The sequence below is a fragment of the Dryobates pubescens genome, chromosome 27 (genome assembly GCF_014839835.1).
Source record: "Dryobates pubescens isolate bDryPub1 chromosome 27, bDryPub1.pri, whole genome shotgun sequence".
Taxonomy (NCBI): Eukaryota; Metazoa; Chordata; class Aves; order Piciformes; family Picidae; genus Dryobates; species Dryobates pubescens.
This window is the reverse complement of record NC_071638.1, coordinates 11,681,240-11,702,621: the sequence shown is the minus strand read 5'-3', so window position 1 is coordinate 11,702,621 and position 21,382 is coordinate 11,681,240. Positions and strand designations below refer to the sequence as shown.

The window sequence follows — 21,382 nt, the reverse complement described above, 5'->3', positions numbered from 1 at the left end:
CTTGGCTTCAGTTTTGGGGCCCTAACTCTACGAAAGACATTGGGGTGCTGCAGCATGTTCAGAGAAGGGCAATGAAGTTGATGAGGGGTCTGGAGAGGAGCAGCTGACGGACGTGGGGTTGTTTAGTCTGGAGAGACTAAAGAAGGGGAGACCTTCTGGCTCTCTACAATTGCCTGCAAGGAGGTTGGAGCCAGGTAGGAGTTGGTCTCATCTCCCAGGTAACAAGTGACAGGATGAGAGGAAATGGCCTCAACTTGCACCAGGAGAGGTGCACTATTTGGACACTGAAAGAAACTTCTTGACTGGAAGCCTGGCACTGTCAGAGAAGTGTCTGAATTCCCATCCCTGGAGGTGTTTGAAAGAGGCAGAGATGTGGTGCTGAGGGATAGAGTTCAGCACTAGACTTAGTAAAGAACAGTTGGGCTGGATGATCTCAAAGGTCTTGTCCAACCAAAAAGATTCTATGATTCTATTCTATGTCTAAACCCCCTCTCACCCTCACAGTCCAGTAGCTGGGCACTGCTTCAACATACCCTTGAGATTCCCAAAGGTGACCTGCTGACCCTTCCTTCTGGAATGAATAATTCAGGATCCCATGCTGGCTTGTGACTTAGAAATCACAGAGCACCATTGTCCTGCAAAAACAAACAAAAAAGTGCTCTGCACTACTTCAGACTGAGCTTGGGACCCCCTAAACAGGCACCTGAAATAAGCAGCGTGAAAATCTGGGCCTGCAGTTGTGCTTTCAAAACTCTTGTGGGCTGGCCATGTTCCACAGCAAGGTGCTGACATTCCCTCTACCTGTGGCTAATTAAATGCATTAATTGCACCATTCAGGATTCATTTGTACTCGTTAGTCAATTACTGCTATTAATTAGGGGCTCTTTGGACCTGACTTTTATTTGAATAACACTCTTTAAAGGACAAGCAGATTGAGGTGCCTTCTACAACATGGTGCTATCCAGAACCAGCAGTGACTGGAAAACTTCTCTATGCATTAATCCAAGCTCCTGCCTGAGTGAGGGAAATGGTGACTCATGGTTCCTCTCAGTGAGTGGGTTTGGGGAAACTCTGGGTGCTGCTGAGTGGCAATATCAAATGAACTTGGATCTTGACAGGCTTGAGAAATGGAACATTGCCAATTGCATGAGGCTCAACGAGTCAAAGTCATGCAGCTGGGTCAGGCCAAGCCCAGGTACAAATCCAGGCTGGGTTCAGAGTGGGATGAGAGCAGCTCTGAAGAAAGAGACTTAGGGGTGTTGGTTGCTGAGAAGCTCCCCAGGAGCCAGCAGTGCCCTCATGCAGCCCAGAAGGCAGCTGTGTGCTGGGCTGCAGCCAGAGGAGTGTGGGCAGCAGGGCAAGAGAGGGGATTCTGCCCCTTGACCCTGCTCTGCTCAGACCCCACCTCCAATCCTGCCTCCAGTTCTGGTGTCCCCAGCAGGAGAAGGACACAGAGCTGTTGGAGTGAGTCCAGAGGAGGCCACAAAGATGATGCAAGGGCTGGAGCACCTCTGCTATGAGGACAGGCTGAGGGAGCTGGGCTTGTTCAGCCTAGAGAAGAGAAGACTCTGGGAGGACCTTAGAGCTGCCTTGCAGTAACTGAAGGGATCCTCCAGGAAGACTGCAGAGGGACTTTTCCTGAGGGTGTTTAGAGACAGGACAAGGGGTATGGTTTGAAGCTGAGGGAGAGCAGGGCTAGACTGGAGCTTAGGAAGAAGTTCTTCAGTATGAGGCATAGGCTGCCCAGGGAGATTGTGGCTGCCTCCTGCTTGGGGGTGCTGAAGGCCAGGTAGGAAGAGACCTTGAGCAGCTGAGTGTAGTTGAGAGGTTTCCTTGCCCATGGTGGGGAAGTTGGAGGAGATGATCTCTGAGGTCCCTTCCAGCCTGACCCATTCTGTGATTCCAGTATTTATAAAGGACCTTTTCTTTCCATTAGAAGCTCCCAGCTTTATTCCTCCCCAGATGTCCAGCTTCATAATGCCATATGCTTTATAGGGACACTGGATCTAAAGGCAGACTGAGGAACCTATTCTCATGGAAGACAAAACTCTAGTAGATATCACAGAAAACAGCTGGAGGACTTCACTCCTCCTCTCTTCATCTGCTCAAAGCCTTTCCTCAGCAACTGTCACCTCTTTACTGAAATAAAGAGAGGAAGCTCAAGTCCAAGCTTTTAAAGAGGTTCTTCTGTGTCTATTTCTCTACATGCAGGTGCAAGTAACCATGTTAAAGCAAATGACATCCAGAAACTATCTACTACTGGCAGACAATGTGACTCTATCTGTCACTCTGACAACAGAAGCAGGGCTTCTAATCCATCACAATCTCAGGACACCACCCCCTTGATAACAGAATCACAGAATCAACCAGGTTGGAAGATACCTCAAAGATCATCAGTCTGACCCAAATCACTTTAAAGTGCACAGTGAAAGAACATTTCTCATAGATGTGAAGTCTGTGGGATATAATTCAGTAGTCAAGAAGGTTTAAGGAGTCTTGTGGTTGCAATTAGCCCACTACACCTATGGCACCCATGTGAAACAGTAGGGGAAAGACCAAGTCCAACCCTGCTGGAGCCAAGAGAGATGATTCTGAAAAGATGTGGAGGAGCATGGACAGGGCTTCCATGGCAGAGGTCTCATTGCCAAGACACAAGGCTTTGCCTGAGACAATAAAGGGAGCAGATGGTGGCTTAGTTGCTTCCTTTCAAATGTGGGACACTGCTTCTTCTTTAAGGCAGCTCAGTTCCCCAGGAGAGGCTGTTGAGAGAAGCAGGTTTCTCCCCTGCAGGGGATGCCACAACAAGGCACTTCCAAAGGAGTGATAGTGGCTGCTCTGTGCTCTGCCTCAAGGAAAAAGGAGCTGCAGAAGGAGGAGAGCAGGAGCTAACGGAAGGCAGATGGCCTGGCCTTAAAAGGAGATTTCCAGAGTGGAAATGTTGTGCACAGCCTGACTTTGCTGGTTGCTAAATGAAGTGGAATACACAAACAGGCAGGCAGACTCGCAGGGAGCCTTGACGCACTCCTCTGCTTTCCTCTAACAACACATTTCCACTCCTCACCTTTCCATTGCAGAGAAGTCCTCATTTTAGTGACCTCAATAAAGAATCCTATTCTGAGGCAAAAATGCTGAGTCCCCTCTGGTGAGGGGGATGGACAGCTGAACCTTTTCCATCAGGCTGGAGCTGGGCAGCTCCCCTCAGTGCAGGGTGTACCATTAAGTGGCTTGTGTGCAGACAGTAGGGCAATAATCTGCCTGGAGCCAGCCACTCCACGACCTTAAATGCACCCCTTAAAAACCACACCTCGAGCCTTGCCCTCATTCTTACTCCACCCTCTGCAGAACAAATCACACCACTGCAGTTTCATAATTCTGTGAGGCCATTTATCCTCTTTGGCTACGGTGCAGGGCACCAGCTTTGGGGAGAACCAAGTTAGACAAGGCTCTTTCTTCTGACTTGTCTTTTACTATCACCTTGAGAGCCTCTCCTTGCTCTCATTTCCCTTTCCCAGCTTGACAGCTTGTCTGCATGAATTTGCATGGAGTTTATCCACTAACATATTTTCATGGGTCACAGAACAACTCATTATCAATCCAGCTAATTAGCTCTTTTCTGTGGTACTCTCTTCCTCACATCAAAATATTCATTCAGTTTTCTTATCTCCTGGCATTTGTGATGTGCAGACAAAGCCAGACCACAAAGCCATGTGCTATGAAAACCACAAGCCACTGATCTTTATTTGCTCACAAAAACATTCACAATTAATCCCTCCTATGGGATAAAAGAGGAAGAGAGAGCCAGCTGAATGAAGATGAAGATAAGGCAGGCTGAAAGAGACAGAGCAAAGCTTTGCCCTACATCGGTCTCTGGCACCTCACCCTGCAGACAGTCATCTGAGCTCTTCTACTTTTAACCTCTTTGTTCCATTACTGCCACTGCAGGCTGACTCCTGTCTGTTTCATGGTAGCTCTGAGAAGCCCCAATGTGCCTGAGGACATAGCTTCTCCTGCCAAGCAAATCCCTATCAGCCCTTGTAGGCTGGATGAGTGCTGGAGTGGGGCTGTGCTCTCTAACAGCCTCAGTGGCAGGAACTGGAAGGTCACCCAGCTCATCCTTTGCCCAAGGCAGGTTTCCTGCACCTCTGTTCTTCCTGGTATGTGTTTATCAGGCTTATACTTGAAGATCCCTACAAGACTCCAGGTCAGCTGGGCAGAGACTGGCTTGAGAGCAGACCTGAAGAAAAGGACTTGGGGTGCTGGTGGAAGAGAAGCTCAACAGGAGCCACCAGTGTGCAGCCCAGAAAGCCAACCAGAGCCTGGGCTGCATCAAGAGAAGCATAGCCAGCAGGTCGAGGGAGGTGATTCTCCCCCTCTGCTCCACTCTGGGGAGACCTCACCTGGAGTACTGTGTCCAGTTATGGAGCCCTTGTTCCAAGAAGGCTCTGGAGGTGCTGGAACATGTCCAGAGAAGGGCCATGAGGATGATCAGAGGGCTGAAGCTCCTCTCCTGTGAGGACAGACTGAGAGAGTTGGGGCTGTTCAGACTGGAGAAGAGAGGGTTCTGAGGAGACCTTATTGTGGCCTTCCAGTATCTCAAGAGGGTTACAAGAAAGCTGGGGAGGGACGTTTTAGGGTGTCAGGTAGTGATAGGACAGGGGGGGATGGAGCAAAACTAGAAATGGGTAGATTGAGATTAGATATTAGGAAGAAATTGTTCCCCATGGGGGTGGTGAGAGACTTGAAACCTTTTCTCTGCAGAGCTGCTGTCTTGCTAATATATTCTCATTCCTCATGTCTGTAGCTGATTGCTGCTGAGTGTAGTCCCTGAAATGCATCCTATATTTTCAGCTCATTTCTGCATATGCAATTTAAATTCCATTCCTGTCCTTCAGCACACTTGCAGTGCCTCCCAAAGTGTCAGCTGTAAATGCAAGAAATGTGTCCTCCTCTTCCTACACCAAGATCATCACAGCATCACAGAATGCTAGGGGTTGGAATGGACCTCCAGACATCATCCAGTCCAACCCCCCTGCCAGAGCAGCAGCACCCAGGGCAGGTCACACAGGAACACATCCAGGAGGGTTCTCCAGTGAAGGAGACTCCACAACCTCCCTGGGCAGCCTGCTCCAGGGCTCTGGCACCCTCACAGGGAAAAAGTTTTCCCTTCTGTTCCTGTGGCACCTCCTCTGCTCCACCTTGCCCCCAGTGCCCCTTGTCCTGTCCTTGGACATCCCTGAGCAGAGCCTGGTTCCATCCTCCCCACACTGCCCTGCACATCTTTATCACCAGGAATGAGGGCACCCTTCAGGCTCCTCTGCTCCAAGCTCAAGAGACCTCAGCAGGGAGATGTTCCACTGCCTTCAGCACCTTTGTGACTGTGCCTCCACGAGCCACTTGGGTTTCCTTCTCCTCCTGCTCTGCACTTCCCTTTCTCAGCTGTGGTGCAGAAGCAGGATGAGTAACCAGTCCAGGGAAGGGGATGGTGCTGTGCCTGTGCCTCTCCATCCCAGCCAGTGCTAGTAGCTCAGTTTTAACCAATCCTGCCCAAGTTTAACAGAAACTCTGCCCTTAGGTAGATGTCACACCCCCAGCACCTTCCTGCCTTGCTGCTCTGAAAGTGAAGAAGTTTTTCCACCTTTTCCCATTGCTGTAAGCATTGCAGAGTGAGAGATCTCTTTGGAACTCCCCAAATAATCTTCCACTGCACATAGCTTTTCACCTAGATTTCCATCACCCCATCCTAGACATCTCTTTTCCACATTGATGAGAACAACCTGTGGGACAGAGTGAAAGGAGTTTTCTTATCAGCTTCTTGTCCTCTGTGCACACAGTGCCACAGCTGCCATCACCCCCCAGAAGGTGACACAGGGGTCTGTAACCAATGGCTGCTGCTATGTTGCCCTTTATTTGTTCATCCAAATCAGGAAAGCATAGTCTTTGTGTTTCAAAACAAGTCTCAGAGGGAAGAGTTTCTACCTTTATGCTGGGTTTGGCTTGCAAGCAAGAGGCCAAGGTTCAGCCCTCAGCAGCCAGTGGTGTGTATTTCCCACTGGCACTGGTTGGGGAGAAGCATGCAAGCATTTCAGGGCTGAATTTGGACATGTTTCTGCACAGGCTTCCTTTCTCTTGAGCTCTGTGATGCAGAGAACTGATAGGAGCCTGCAAAACTCATTACCCAACATCTGTGGCCACTGAGCTGCAGCTGCTGTGGAACAAGGCTGTTCCTGTGGTGGGTTTGCAGGTTCCACCTATCACACTAGTTATCATTAAGAGGCACTGTCCTGAAAGACCTGTTTGCAGCTGGAATACTACAGACATTTTACTAGGCCCAGGTTTTATCCAAAATAGTACTACTTCCCCCTCCCCCACACACACTTCAGGCAGGACTTCTACTGAGACCTAGACAGGCTGGAGAGTTGGGTGGGGAGAATTTGATTGAAAACCAACAAGGACAAGGGTAGAGCCTGGCATCTGGGAAAGAACAACCCCATGGACCAGGAGAGGCTGGGGAAGGAGCTGGTAGAGAGCAGCTCTGGGGGAGAGGACCTGGGGGTCCTGGTGGACAACAGGATGCCCATGAGCCACCAATGTGCCCTTGGGGCCAAGAAGGCCAATGGCATCCTGGGGTGGATTAGAAGGGCAGTGATTAGCAGGTCTAGAGAGGTTCTCTTTCCCCTCTGCTCTGGCCTTCTGAGGCCACATACGGAATATTGTGTCCAGTTCTGGGCCACTCAGTTTAAGAAAGACTTCAGGGACCTTCTTGAGAGAGTCCAGCAGACCCACAAAGGGACTGGATGATCTTTTGAGGTCCCTTCCAACCCCTGCCATTCTCTGACCCTGTGATTTTGACAAAGATATTTCCAGAAGGACTGAGGTTGTATCCAGATCTTGCAAATAAGACTTCACTATTTTGTTCTGCTCCTGCCTTGCTGTTTATCTCAATGGAATTCCCACCTGCTTCTCCCAGGTGCTGCCAGCACAGGTTCAGAGGAGCTCTACTGGCTTCTACAGTGGTAGTTAAGCTCCTTCTGAGCTGCTTGTTTTCATTCTACTGCCATCAGTTGAAAAGAAGCAGCACTCCTCTTTTCAACAGCTCATTAAATCTTATTAAAATACATGCCTCAAACTAGGTAAATTGACTTCAGAAACCCACTGTGACAGTGTCCAGTCTGCCAGCCATTGCTCTTTCATTGCTTTTTTATTCCCCCCCCCCCCCCCCCCTTTTCATTCTTTCTTTCTTTTCTTTCCTTTTAGTAGTGAGCTGCTGGACTGGTAAGAATGGATACATAAATGCTGCTCCCCTTCTCTCTCTTTCTCCCCAGCTTTCATAGAACCACCATGGCTTGGAAAGACCTTTAAGATCATCAAGTCCAACCATAACCCAACTCCCACGAACACTAAAGAATGTCATCAAGCACCTACAGCTTCTTGAACACCTCCCAGGGATGGTGACTCCACCACCTCCCTGGGCAGCCTGTTCCCACCCCTCACCACTCTCTCACTCAAGAAGTTTTTCCTCATGTCCAACCTAACCTGACACAGCTCAAACCCATTTCCTCTCATCCTGTTGCTGGTTACTTGGGAGAAGAGACCAACACCAGCCTCACTCCAGCCTCCTTTCAGGCAGCTGTAGAGAGCAATGAGGTCTGTCCTCAGCCTTCTCTTCTCCAGACTGAACAACCCCAGCTCCCTCAGCCTCTCCTTGCATGATGCCCTCTAAACCCCTCCCCAACCTCATTGCTCGTCTCTGGACACACTCCAGCCCCTCAATGTCTTTCCTGTCCTGTGGCACCAAGAACTGAACCCAGTGCTCAGGCTGTGGCCTCTTAATTTATTTTGAGACTTCACTAATTCATGCAGAAGAGATTTGGTTCTTCGCTCCCTACACCAGGGTTACTCCACTGGCATTTTCATAGAATCAGTCAGGGTTGGAAGGGACCACAAGGATAAAATCACATAGAATCACAGAATGTTAGGGGCTGAAAGGGACCTCAAGAGATCATCCAGTTCACCCCCTCTGCCAGAGCAGGAGCACCTAGAGCAGGTCACACACTCGTCCAGGCAGGTTTTGAATATCTCCAGAGAGGGAGACTCCACAACCCACCTGGGCAGTCTCTTCCAGTGTTCTGTCACCCTCACAGAGAAATAATTCTTCCTCCTCTTTCCATGGAACTTCCTATGCCTCACCTTCAACCCATTGCCCCTTGTGCTGTCATTGGGCATTGTGGAGCAGAGTCTGCCTTCATCCTCTCGGCACTCAACCTTTACGCATTTATAAACATTAATGAGGATCATCTAGTTCCAACCCCCCTGCCATGGGCAGGGACACCCCACACTAGATCAGGCTGGCCACAGCCTCATCCAGCCTGGCCTTAAACACCTCCAGGGACGGGGCCCCAAACACTTCCCTGGACAACCCATTCCAGGGCTTCACCACTCTCATGCTGAAGAACTTCCTCCTCACCTCCAGCCTGAATCTCCCCACCTCCAGCTTCATTCCATTCCCCCTAGTGCTACCACTCCCTGGCACCCTAAAAAGTCCCTCCCCAGCCTTCTTGTAAGCCCTCTTCAGATACTGGAAGGCCACAATAAGGTCACCTCGGAGCCTTCTCTTCTCCAGACTGAACAGCCCCAACTCCTTCAGCCTGTCCTCATAGGAGAGGTGCTCCAGCCCTCAAAGAGAACAAAATTAAGGCCCTGGATTTGTCTATCTTTAGGCAACGTATTTCTGAAAAAGCTAATATATGCTAATACCTAATATATGCTAAAGGTTTTCAGGTCATTTCCCTTTCTGTTCTGCTTACATAGAGATGGGTGTTGTGCATGTGCCAGCCAGCAGCCCATTCCCAAAAGAGCAGCTTGTGTATCTGTGCTCTGCAAAGAACACATGGGTGGCACTGATTTCCCAGGCAGCAGCTCTGATAAGAGCAGCTGATGAAGAGAAGCTGCCATCTGCCTTCCTGTTGGAATGGTTGTGGAGGGCCTGGACCTCTCCTTCCTGCACACATACACACACACATATATGCTTGAATCACAGGACAAAGGGGCAGTGCCTGAGTGTAATTGATTTGACAAAACAAAAGAAGAGTGAGAAGAGTATAAATGAACATCCAGGAGAATCTCTACAAATCAGGTGCTCTCTGCTTCACATTTAAGTAACATCATAGAATTGTCAGGGTTGGAAGGGACCTCAAGGATCATCCAGTTCCAACCCCCCTGCCATGGGCAGGGACACCTCACACTACAGCAGGTTGCTCACAGCCACATCCAGCCTGGCCTTCAAAACCTCCAGGCATGAGGCTTCCACCACTTCCCTGGGCAACCTGTGTCAGGATCTCACCACCCTCATGCTGAAGAACTTCTTAACATCCAATCTGAATCCAGCCTTTTCTAGTTTTGTTCCATTCCCCCTAGTCCTATCACTACCTGACACCCTAAAAACTCCCTCCCCATCTTTCTTGTAGCCCCCTTCAGATACTGGAAGGCCACCATTAGGTCACCTCGGAGCCTTCTCTTCTCCAGACTGAGCAGCCCCAACTCTCTGAGTCTGGCTTCATAGGAGAGGAGCTCCAGCCCTCTGCTCATCCTCAGTCAGCTGATCCACAGTCAGCATTCCCTGCAGTCAGGGGAGATGTTTTGCTGTCATTTCCTACTTGTGAATATGCTTCACAATCAGTTATTCACCCTGTGTCTTCCACCTCCACTTCCTTTCAGCACTGTCCCTAAAGAGGGAATCTATGTGAGAAACCTAACTGCTACAAACTCTTACTTTATAATCACAGAACCCTAGAATGGAGATGCTCCAGCCCCCTGATCATTTTTGTAGCCCTCCTTAGGACCTGCTCCACCAGGTTCATGTCCTACCTGTGTTTAGGTCTCCAGAGCTGGATGCAGTAGCTCCCACCAAAAGGGAATATTTCCTAGTGTCCCTAGGCTGCTTCTGTTCACTTAACAAATGAGGCTTTATGTCAGATCAGAATTTCACCTGAGCTAAATAATGACATGAGGCAGGAGTATAAGGGAGAGAACATCTATAAGCAGACAAGCTTGGCACTAGGGCTGAAAGAATCCTCCACACAGAAAGCTGTCTACAGACACGCATCCAGTGCTGCCGTACACGTGTTTGATGTCTTAGAGGGGTCACAGAATGGTACACAGAAAATGAGAGTCCAGTGCAGGGTTCACATTTTTCAGCTCCGATTTTCCTGAAGTGCTTTGATCCCTTTCTGCACCAACATGCTGCCATCCCAAGGGCCTCTTATGAGAGGAGGGGGTAAGAGAAGGGAGATTAAAACCCCAAAGGTAGAGGACAGACAGTGATGACTCCAGCCCTACCAACTAATCTGAGACTGAGCAATGCTCAAACTGTGATGTTCATACAGATTTCTGTGCAAATCACACGAGCCCCCAAACCAAACTGAAAAATAAACCAAACAACCCCCAAACCCAGTAAACACTCCAGAATAAGGATCATTTGGTGCATTCGGCTGGGAAGAGAGGCTCTAGCTTTGTGTGTCTCAGACTCCCCTGAGTGGCTGCACCTTTGTGTCTCTAAAGCTCCCCTGAGTGGCTGCACCTTTGTGTCTCTCAGCCTGCTCTGACACAACCTCTCAAGTGCTCCTGGAATATTTCAGAATCCTGAAGAGGTTTCACTGCTGAGCACAGATTCCCCCCCTCCTGCCGTCCCTTGTCTTTTCTCCCTTCCCTCCCCCTCTTTCCTTTTGAGCCTGAGGAAGGGATAAAGCCTCAGTGATTAGCTTCGTTGCCGACCACCAGCCCGATGCTTTAATGTAGCTGCCCTGCTCCTCAGCTTTGTTTTCATTCTTACTTGCATTATGCAGCAGATGACTAAGAGATAGTGAAAAGATCAAAGGTTTCCTTTGATGGTTTACATCACGGATCCCTGCTGTATTAGAAAGGATCTCAGGTCAGGACATTCTTGTTCACACGCAGATCTGAACGAGGGGCTGCACGGGGTGATCAAACTGGATGAAGGCTCAACACATCCATCAAAGGGCTGACCACACTGGCCCAAACAGAAGAGGAGGTTCTCCCTCCATAACCATCACATTAACCACTGACAGATGTCTCCCCCCGTGGCTGCTGCTTTGATGTGCCAGGAGTAAGGGGAACGCGGAGGGGTTACACTTTCCACATGACTCTAGAACTGGTTTATAAAGAAATCATACTAATCATTCTGAAGGAGCAATTTCCAGTATCAAAGGGGGTTTGTTCTTCACAGAAGGACACAGACTGGCCCATCCTGCAAGCCTCATGGTTGCCAGGTCACAATGGGCACCTTTTAAACATTGCATTTCATTTTGCAAACATTTAGTAAGCAATAGAAAGCCAATCACTGCGGCACCTCTGTGGAATACCAGCGTGCACAGACAGCACATGTGGATATCAGACTGAAAGAGAGACTTGGTCACAGTATCACAGTACATCAGAGACTGGAAGGGACCTCCAGAGATCATCCAGTCCAATCCTCCCTGCCACACCACAGTCACCCAGGGCAGGTCACACAGGAATGCAACCAGGTGGGTTTGGAAAGTCTCCAGAGAAGGAGACTCCACAACCTCTCTGGGCAGCCTGCTCCAGGGCTCTGTCACCCTCACTGTAAAGAAGTTTGTCCTCATGTTGAGGTGAAATCTTCTATGTTCAAGCTTGTACCTCTTGTTCCTTGGCTTATTAGTGTGTACCACCAAAAAGAGCTTGGCCCCTAAGTGATCCTGCTTTGGCAAGGGGGTTGGACTGGATGATCTCTGGATGTCCTTTCCAACCTCTAATGTACTGTGACACTGTGATACAGCAGGCTGCCCTGATTTAGCAACCACTGCCCAGATGCATCATGGTGGCAGTCTGGGGGAGCAGGGGAGAGGCCATGATCTGCACAGTATTAAGAGGGCATGAGGCCAAGGAAATGCTGTGCAAAGGAGAGCCTGTCCCACTGCTGGGTACTGCCACTTCCCTAGCCCAGAGCAGCACTAGCTCCAGGACATGATTGGCATGCTGCTGGGTTTCCCATCATATCAGTGAAGCTGTTACTTTCTCCTGCACTGAAGAGACATTTACTTGGAAAGGGTGCCCAAACCTACAGCCATCTCCAGAGTAAAACAGGAAAAAACAGAACAGAATTAACCAGGTTGAAAAAGACCTTTGAGATCATCAAGTTCAACCTATCACCAAACATCAGCTAATCAACTAAACTATGGCACTAAGTGCCTCCTCCAGTCTCTTCTTAAACATCTCCAGGGATGTTGACCCCACCACCTCCCTGGGCAGCCCTTTCCAATGGCAAATCTCTCTTTATGTGAAGAACTTCTTCCTAAAATCAAGCCTAAACTTCCCCTGGCACAGCTTGAGACTGTGTCCTCTTGTTCTGGTGCTGGTTGCCTGGGATAAATGATCAACCCCCACCTGGCTACAACCTCCCTTCAGGTAGTTGTAGACAGCAATAAGGTCTCCCCTGAGCCTCCTCTTCTCCAGGCTAAACCAAACCCCAACCTTCATTCTTTGTGCCAGCTAATGTTTGCTTACATGAAGACTTCTGCCAGGGTTAAGTGCTGTCAGAAATTACCTCCTGCCTCTGAAGCATATTAATCTATCATTAAAAACTGTAAGTGTGGACTTGCCCTAAATTTCACAGACCATCTCCAAGCTGCCATTACTTTCAATGGCTGCATCTCAATGGGTAGGATTCCTGCAGGCCCCAACCCTGGAGGTTTTTAAGGCCAGGCTGGATATGGCTCTGAGCAACCTGATGTGTGTGAGGTGTCCCTGCCCATGGCAGGGGGTTTGGAACTGGAAGATCCTTGAGGTCCCTTCCAACCCTTACAATTCTATGATTCCATGACAGCTCTGAACATGTCATGTGCAGAGAGGCTTCTAACCTGAAGTAAGTGTTGAAGCCACCTGCTTCACATTAATGAGGCTCCTCTCTTGGAGCAATGAGCTCATGGCACAGCTCTCACAGCACTTCCAAAGAGAAGTTCATTTTTGCCAAGCCTACCATCTGTGTTATGAAGACCTGTTGACTTGCCACAGCCTGCAATAGGTGCCAGTGCAGCCATCCTTCTGCTCAGCATAGAACCATAGAATCACCAAGCCTGGAAAAGACGTTTCAGGTCATTGAGTCCAACCATAATCCAACTCCCATGACCACTAAACCATGTCCTGAAGCACCACATCTACAGCATCTGCCTTCTCACACCATTCTTCCACTTGAGAAACACCACTGAGCTACTGGGTTTTGTTTCCCACCATCATCAAATCTTTATCTTTTGGGAAGGTTGATGAAATATAAACAGTGTAAGAAAAACTTTACTGGCGAGGGCCTCAGCCTCGCTGCAGCACAGCAATCTGCTGGGGTTGCTTTGTGTCTGCTGCACAAAGTTTGTTTGAGTGACAGCCTGACAAACAGGCTTTTAAGCACTGAAACCTACACAAGGAGTGGATTGAGCAAAATCACCACCTGGACTGGCTCAAAATGACATATCAGGAGCATTTTTTTCAGTGGCCAGTTTCCTGTTGGATGAATTAACTGCAGTTTTATCTGGCTGTGCATGAGCTGTTTTACCTCACCTTCACCAAATTGCTTTCTTATCGTCACAGGCACTGCTGAATGACTCTGAGCTGCCAGAGTGGCACAGCTCTGCTAGCCAGCCCATGGGGACAATCCCTGGATTTTGCCTTCTCAGCTCTCCACTGTATTCCACATCAGCTCAAGAGAAACAAGCCAACAAGCCTGTAAGTCACCTTGAATTGCACAAATGGTTACCTAGAGTAACCACTACTCATATGCCTGGATATGAACTGCAGGGAAAAATAGATGCCAGACAAATACAGGAGAGAAAAGGAACCTTTCTCAGGCTTTTGGCAGGCTTAGGTGGCTCATGAAAACAAACACATTTCTATGAAGGCCTCTTCATTTGTTTTGTAGTTGCCAAGATTACATCCAGAGGAGACCAGTTTGGGGCTCCTGTGTCCAGTTTTGGGCTCCCCAGTTCAAGAGAAACAGGGGTCTGCTGGAAGGTCCAACAGAGAGCTACAAGGATGGCTGGGGGACCTAAACATCTCTGCTGTGAAGAGACACTGAGAGACCTGAGGCTGTTGAGTCTGCAGAGGAGAAGTCTGAGAGGGGATCTGATCAATATCCACAAATCTCTGAGGGGTGGGTGTCAGGATGAAGGTGCCAGGCTCTTTGTGCTGGTGCTCAGGGATAGGACAAGGAACAGCAGATATAAGCTGGCACACAGGACGTTCCACATCAACAGGAGGAGACACTTCTGTATAGAGAGGGTGCCAGAGGCCTGGAGCAGGATGCCCAGAGAGGTTGTGGAGTCTCCTTCTCTGGAGACATTCAAAACCCACCTGGATGTGTTGCTGTGTGACCTGCCCTGGGTCATCCTGCTCTGGCAGGAGGGTTGGACTGGGTGCTCTCTGGAAGTCCCTTCCAACCCCCAACATTCTGTGATTCTGTGACTGACATGGATGGGTTTGAGGACCTTGTAGTGTCTCTGTCATGTGAGAGGGTAGAGTAACATTCTGTAGGCTAGGGGTGAACTGCATGTCCTAGTCATTCCCCGTTTCCAAGGAAGTACAAGGCACATAGCCAAACCCACCAAAAGATTTCACTGGTGAACTAACATGTGGAGGAAAAAACAAACCACCTTAAAGAATAAAGTGAGAACCCCAAAGTTAGCCCCACAGCTTCTAAGAAATGCAACAAAAAGTCTGCTTTGTGAACCTTCTGAAATTGTAGCCTTTCCTCCTTCCATTCTTTGCAGGAGAAAGCAAGGTCCTTCTGCTCAGGAGACAGAAAATCTGTGTCTCAAATGGCTCTTAGAATTATAGAATTGTTAGGGTTGGAAGGGACCTCAAGGGTCATCCAGTTCCAATCCCCCTGCCATGGGCAGGGACACCTCACACTACTGGGAACAGAGAGGAAGTGGTTGTTGAGAGCCAGGGCTGCCTGGGCTGCTGATCCCCATCTGGATTACAGCACTGGGGACAGGAGGAGTCTTTTCCAGAGCTTTGAGAGTCATCAGCAAACAAAAGGAGGGGTTTGTCCCCCAGAGAGCAGAAAGGGGCACTGTGGACCCTAGACAGATGATCTCTTGCTAAGACGGCAAGGATTCTTCCCTGGCATTTTCTAGCAGGACACGTTTTTGAGCAACAGAACCCCAAATCCAGCTGGAACAGATCAACAGCATGCAAGTAAAGCTGTGCCCTCAGTGGGGAGGGTAGAAAGAGTGGCACTGCACAATTCAAAGCCTGTTCAACACACCGACATTGGTCTTGAAGGGGAGAAGAGACAGAAGAAGGAAATCATTGGGAACATGTGAGAAGAGCATGAAGAAAGCTCCAGGGAGACCTATGAGCAACCTTCTAGTAGCTGAAGGGGGCTACAAGAAGGCTGCAGAGGGACTGTTTGCAAAGGCCTGCAGGGACAGGATGAGGGGCAATGCTTTGAAGTGAGGGCAATGGTTTGAAGCTTTGAGGAGGTCAGATTTAGGTTGGATGTTAGGAAGAAATTCCTTCCAGTGGGGGTGAGGAGACACAAGAACAGGTTGCCCAGGGAGGTTATGGATGCCCCCTTCCTGGAGGTGTTCAAGGCCAGGTTAGATGAGGCCTTGGGAAACCTGGGCTAGTGGGAGGTGTCCCTGCCCATGGCAGGGGGGTGGGAACTGGATGATCTTCAAGGTGCCTTTCAACCCAAACCCATCTATGAATCTCAGCAATGGATGTAAGTGTGATTACTGATTTATAACCCTTGTACCTCAGAGCCAGCAGGTTTTTATTTTGTTTGCCTGAACTGAACACCAGAGGACAATGAATTCTGGTGAAACCAAAGTCACTGTCATTTTGAATAACAGCATCTGCATGAGACCATGCAGTTTAGATTGAGGGCATTTTAATCCACTTTTACACTGCTAATTTTGCATTATTTCTCCTCAGGGGCCACGAAGGTGCAGCCTAAATACAGGACCTAGGACTTGTCTTCCTCTCAAGCCAGAGAATGGCAGAGGGACATCTCTGTGTCCGGTTTTGGCACAGAACAGGCTCTGTATTTTCACAGTGCTGCCTTTTCTTTGCAACTAGCACTTTTTCCTTGTTTCCTCTCCTTGCAGCTGAAGCCCCTAACAAAAGGGAAAGAATGAAGTGAGACAAAAAAACCATCTGCTCTGCATGGAATTGGGCCAGTCCAGTCAAGTTTAAAGACTCTGAATCATTTGAGGGGTATGAGACTGGCAATTTACTAATGACTACAACTTATTAAAAAGGCATGAAAAGCTCTCTAATTACATATTTGGATGCTAAGTAGCCATTCTCAGCTTCACAGGCAGCCTGACTTTCTCTTCCAGTCTTGTTCCAGACCACACATTAAAGGAAACAGGCATCAGAAAGAGGCAGGCACTTCAGACACAAGGGACTAAAACATTGTATAGGAGTTACCCAGACTCTTACTTGAGGCTTCAGGCTACTCTCTGGTTTAACTCTTGCTGAAGGCTAACAACTTTAGGTCACCTTACAGTATCTCCTTTTATAACTACGTAGTAAATCCTCCTGAAATTGCCAGATAGCCTCAATCTTTCAGGAACAGCCAGGTACATTGATCCCAAATACCTTTTTCTCCCCTACCAGGCTAAGAGGACTGGATCATTAGTCTGGATCATCTCTCACACTGACAAACTGAAATCACTCCTGAAGAGCATACAGGCAAAGTCAGGCATTCAAAAAGCTTGGCAGTGCCAGAGTTAATGTTGACCACAGCCTGAATCCAGCTTCCTTGTGGGTATTAATTATGAAAGAGTCCTTAATTACATGATCATACACTCACTTATCCACAGCAACCCTGCCTCATTCAGGGCAGAAGTTCACTGCAGGGGAACCTATTTACCATTTGTGGTGGGTTACATTTTAAAGGCATAGCCTAAAACTACCACACCATTTCTCTTCTGCAAATTGCTTTGTGCCTTTATTTACTGCACATCATCCACAGCCAGCACTAAACACCAAATTATTCATTTCCTCAGCAGTGCTTTGTGTTGGCTTCTTTGGCTTGCTGTTTTGGTTGGTTGGTTGGCTTTTCTTAAATAATATATTGACCTAGCCCTGGACTGCTCTGCGAACAAGCTGGTCCAACCCTGCTGCAGTGAGGCTCTGCTCAGTTGCACCCTGGGATAGGACAAGGGGTAATGAATCATAGAATCAACCAGGTTGGAAAAGACCTCAGAGATCATCAAGTCCATGGATAGAAACTACAGCCCAGAAAGTTCCACCTCAACATGAGGAGGAACTTCTTCACTGGGAGGGTCACAGAGCACTGGAACAGGCTCCCCAGAGAGGTTGTGGAGTCTCCTTCTCTGGAGACTGCTCTGGCAGGGGGGTTGGACTCGATCTCCTGTGGTCCCTTCCAACCCCTAACATCCTGGGATCCTTTCAGATTCCCACCACCAACAGTGACTATGGCATCTGCCAGCAATGCTTCCTCCCACCTGCTAGACTATGGGCAGCCAAACTACCTGCAGCAGAGCCTGTACAAGCTGACCACAGTCAATTAAATTAGGATCTGAAAAGTGTTTGCTGCCTTTCTTCAAACCACAGAGTAGTGAATGCCTAAACTGTGAATAATCCAGGAGAGTTTAGGTCTCCTACCAGAGCAATTCCATTAACAAAGAGAGTGACAGCACCAAGGCTACTTGCTGGAGGCAGCATTTACCTTCAGTCTACCACAAAATGCAGAGCCAAGCACACTTGAATTGTGAGAAGAGGTTGCAAGTGTAACATGAAGCATGCATTGCTACCTTATTCTTTTCACAGCAAAGAAAGGACTGGCCAGGATTTCACGAGTGACTGAGGCCTTCCTTGCCACAGGGGTGATGGCATTACACAACCCCCAAACCACCTAACACAATTAGTTCAGCTCTGCTTAACATGTTTATGAATGAAGTTTCACAAGGCCAAGTGTAGTGTCCTGCACTTGGCTCACAACAAGCCCAAGCAATCCCACAGGCTTGGAGCAGAGTGGCTGGAAAGCAGCATGGTGGAAAAGGATCTGGGGGTGCTGGTGGGAAGCTGAACATGAGCCAGCAGTGCCCAGCTGGCCAAGAAGGCCAAGGGCATCCTGACCTGTACCAAACCCAGTGTGTCCAGCAGGAGTAGGGCAGTGATGGCATCCCTGTATTGGGTCCAGGTGAGGCCACAGCTTGAGCACTGGGTTCAATTCTGGGTGCCACAGGACAGGAAAGACATTGAGGGGCTGGAGGGTGTCCAGAGAAGAGCAGTGAGGCTGGGGAGGGGTTTGGAGGGCATCATATGAAGAGAGGCTGAGGGAGCTGAGGTTGTTCAGTCTGGAGAAGGCTGAGGGAGAGACCTCATTGCTCTCTACAGCTGCCTGAAAGAAGGTTGGAGTGAAGCTGGTGTTGGTCTCCTCTCCCAAGTAACCAGCAGCAGGATGAGAGGAAATGGGTTTGAGTTGTGTCAGAGGAGGTTTAGGTTGGACATGAGGAAAAAATTCTTGAGTGAGAGAGTGGTGAGGGGTTGGAACAGGCTGCCCAGGGAGGTGGTGGAGTCACCATCCCTGGGAGGTGTTCAGGAAGCTCTAGATGCTTAATGACATGCTTTAGTGTTCATGGGAGTTAGGTTATGGTTAGACTAAACGATCTTAAAGGGCTTTTGCAGCCTTCATGATGCTATGATTCTAATAATGAGAAAGGATTACTGTACACAGCAATAAAATCCCTCAGTGCCCTGAGCTCTTCTCTCACACACCTCTCTAAGAATTCCTACAGCTCCTTCCATAGAGACAAGCCAAGAGCTGGGAAGCAGAGCAGATGGGTAACTGGCACACAGCACTCCTGGTTTTGTCAGAAAGGCTGTTCCTGAAGTTCAGGCATTTTGCACACAGTTTGCAGGCATTTGCAGCCTTCCAAGGAAAAGCAGACCTTGTCAGGCACAGAAGACACATGGCACAGAGGTAGGGCACTGAGATGGGGCTGAGTTCCAGCTTAGTACCTCTGAGGGGAGAGGGGTCAAATATCAAACCTGAAGCCATTCCTGTATGGCCACTGGGCACAGTCTGAAGCCCACACTTCTGTTCTGGATGATGCTTTGATAAACCTGAACAAAAGCCATTTACTGTTAAACCAAGAGGGGCACCCATCACTGTTCCAGCTGATAGAAGGACAATGAAGAAACAGTAACAGCTCACAAGGCATGCAGGGAGAAAGGCTGAAGATTACAAAGGTATTTTTATTCTTGGCTGACACCTCTCTCAACCCAAGCCAAAAATCACAAGGAAAAGAATAGCTGCTTGCCTTTAGCCACATAAAAGGATTCTGTGCTGAGCAGCACTGGAGAAAAATGATCAGATTGTGATGATATAACCTGAGGATGAACTGGGTGACCAGCACAGTCATGTCACATCAGAATGCATTATTCAAGCAGCAGGGAAGGATGAAAGTGGTCCACATCAGACAGAACCCTCCTGCATTTCCCTGCCTTCTAACCTGTTCTCTCCTTTTCTCCTTGGCTCGCTCTGTTGGGGACTCTCTCACTGTGCCAGATCTTCTGCAGAACCAGAGACATTATCAGCAACAGATGGTGACAGTAACTGAACACCAAAGGAGAGACTTCAGTTACTGTTTCTCCTTTCTGCCTTTACCAGGAGCTTACACCTTCTTCCCTGTTAGAAGCCTAGGTTATCTCTTGCTCCTCTCATCCCCAGACCTCTCCTCCTGCTTGTTCTTTTTCTTCACACACAGAACCACACAATCACAAAATTGTCACACAACGTTAGGGGTTGGAAGGGACCTCCAGAGAGCATCCAGTCCAACCCCCCTGCCATAGCAGCAGCACCCAGGGCAGGTCACACAGGAACACATCCAGGTGGGTTTGCAATGTCTCAGAGAAGGAGACTCCACAACCTCTCTGGGCAGCCTGCTCCAGGGCTCTGGCACCCTCATAGGGGAAAAGTTTTTCCTTATGTTCCCATGGAACCTTACCACTCTCATACTGAAGAACTTCTTCCTAAGATCCAGTCTAACCCTGCTCTCTTCAGTGGCAGGAGAACATTCTGTGTAATACTCCAAACCTCTGGAGATCAGATTTATGTATCTTGAGAGTCCCTAGTTATCAAGGTTCACTAATTCTGGCTAATTTCTCATATAATCCTAGAATGGCTCAGGCAAGAAGGGACCTCAGAGATCAACTCCAACCTCCCCACCATGCCCAGGGACACCTCTCAACTATACTTGGCTGATCAAGGCCTCACCCAAACTGGTCTTCAACACCCTCAGGCAGGAGGCAGCCACAGCCTCCCTGGGCAGCCTGTTCCAGAATCTCACCACCCTCCTACTGAAGATCTTCTTCCTCAGATCCAGTCTAACCCTCTCTCTCTCCAAACCATTCCCCCTTGTCCTGTTTCTAGACACCCTACTGAAAAGTCCCTCTGCAGCCTTCCTGAAGGATCCCTTCAGGTGTTTCTCCTTTGTGCATGCTTTGCTGTTTCTGATTTGTTCCCAGGAGCTCTGTGTACAGTCAGCAGCACACAGGAGTGCTTCAGGGGAAAGTCACATCACAGAGACAGAAGGCAGCACAGTGAAATTTCAGGGGGCGAGCCTGAGCACTTCTAGCTGGAGAGGCAGCCCTGTATTGGCCAGGTCTAGAGACAATCTTACCCCAACCCTTGCCATGCTCCCTCCCACCTTCTCTTCTTTTTTTTTTGTACTTGTAATGCTTTTCTTGGCACCCCCTGACATTCCAGCAGCCTGACACCTGAGCAGCACCTCACTAATGCATTACCTGATTCCATTAAGCACTTTCACAGGTGGAGTTTTGCACACCCAGTACTCAGCCCGAGACAGTAACAAATGAGCTATTAACGAAGGACAGAGCGATTAGAGACTTACGGTTCCAATGCCTGCAAGAAGCCTTCCAAAGAGAGGGTCCTGGGGTGGGGGGGAAATCTCAAGCTCAGGGTGTCTGCAAAGTAAGCTCTGCTCTTTCTCAGCTGCATGCCATTTGCTGAGCACTAACGAGGTTAACAAGGCAGAGCTGAAGCATTTGTCAGCGAGCCTTCCTTTTCCAGGGGGAATGGCCAGCAGCCCGTCCCCACCGTGTGCTCTGCAGCAGCGAGGGGAAGGTGGGGAAGCAGTTTGCTCACCCCACAGTGGAGCAGAGGGAGCCCAGCCAGCTGCGTGAGAAATGGTTTCATTTCCTTCTCAACATCCAATTTGATGATTTTATGATGTTTCACCACACTTTGTCTAACTGAGCAATTTGCTTCTACATCACTTTATTCTTCTTTTTGGCTTTTCCCTTTTAAACCCAGTGACAGATCAGATGGAAATTCCTCCTACTGCAGGCCCTTGGTTCA

The 21,382-nt window shown here is 48.9% G+C and overlaps 1 protein-coding gene across 1 annotated transcript in view; it reads right to left on the bottom strand.

Annotated features, from left to right (window-relative positions):
• LOC104304516 (potassium voltage-gated channel subfamily KQT member 1) overlaps positions 1–21,382 on the bottom strand; it is a 345,512-nt gene that overhangs the window by 97,206 nt on the left and 226,924 nt on the right. The gene's annotated exons all lie outside the window — the stretch shown is intronic.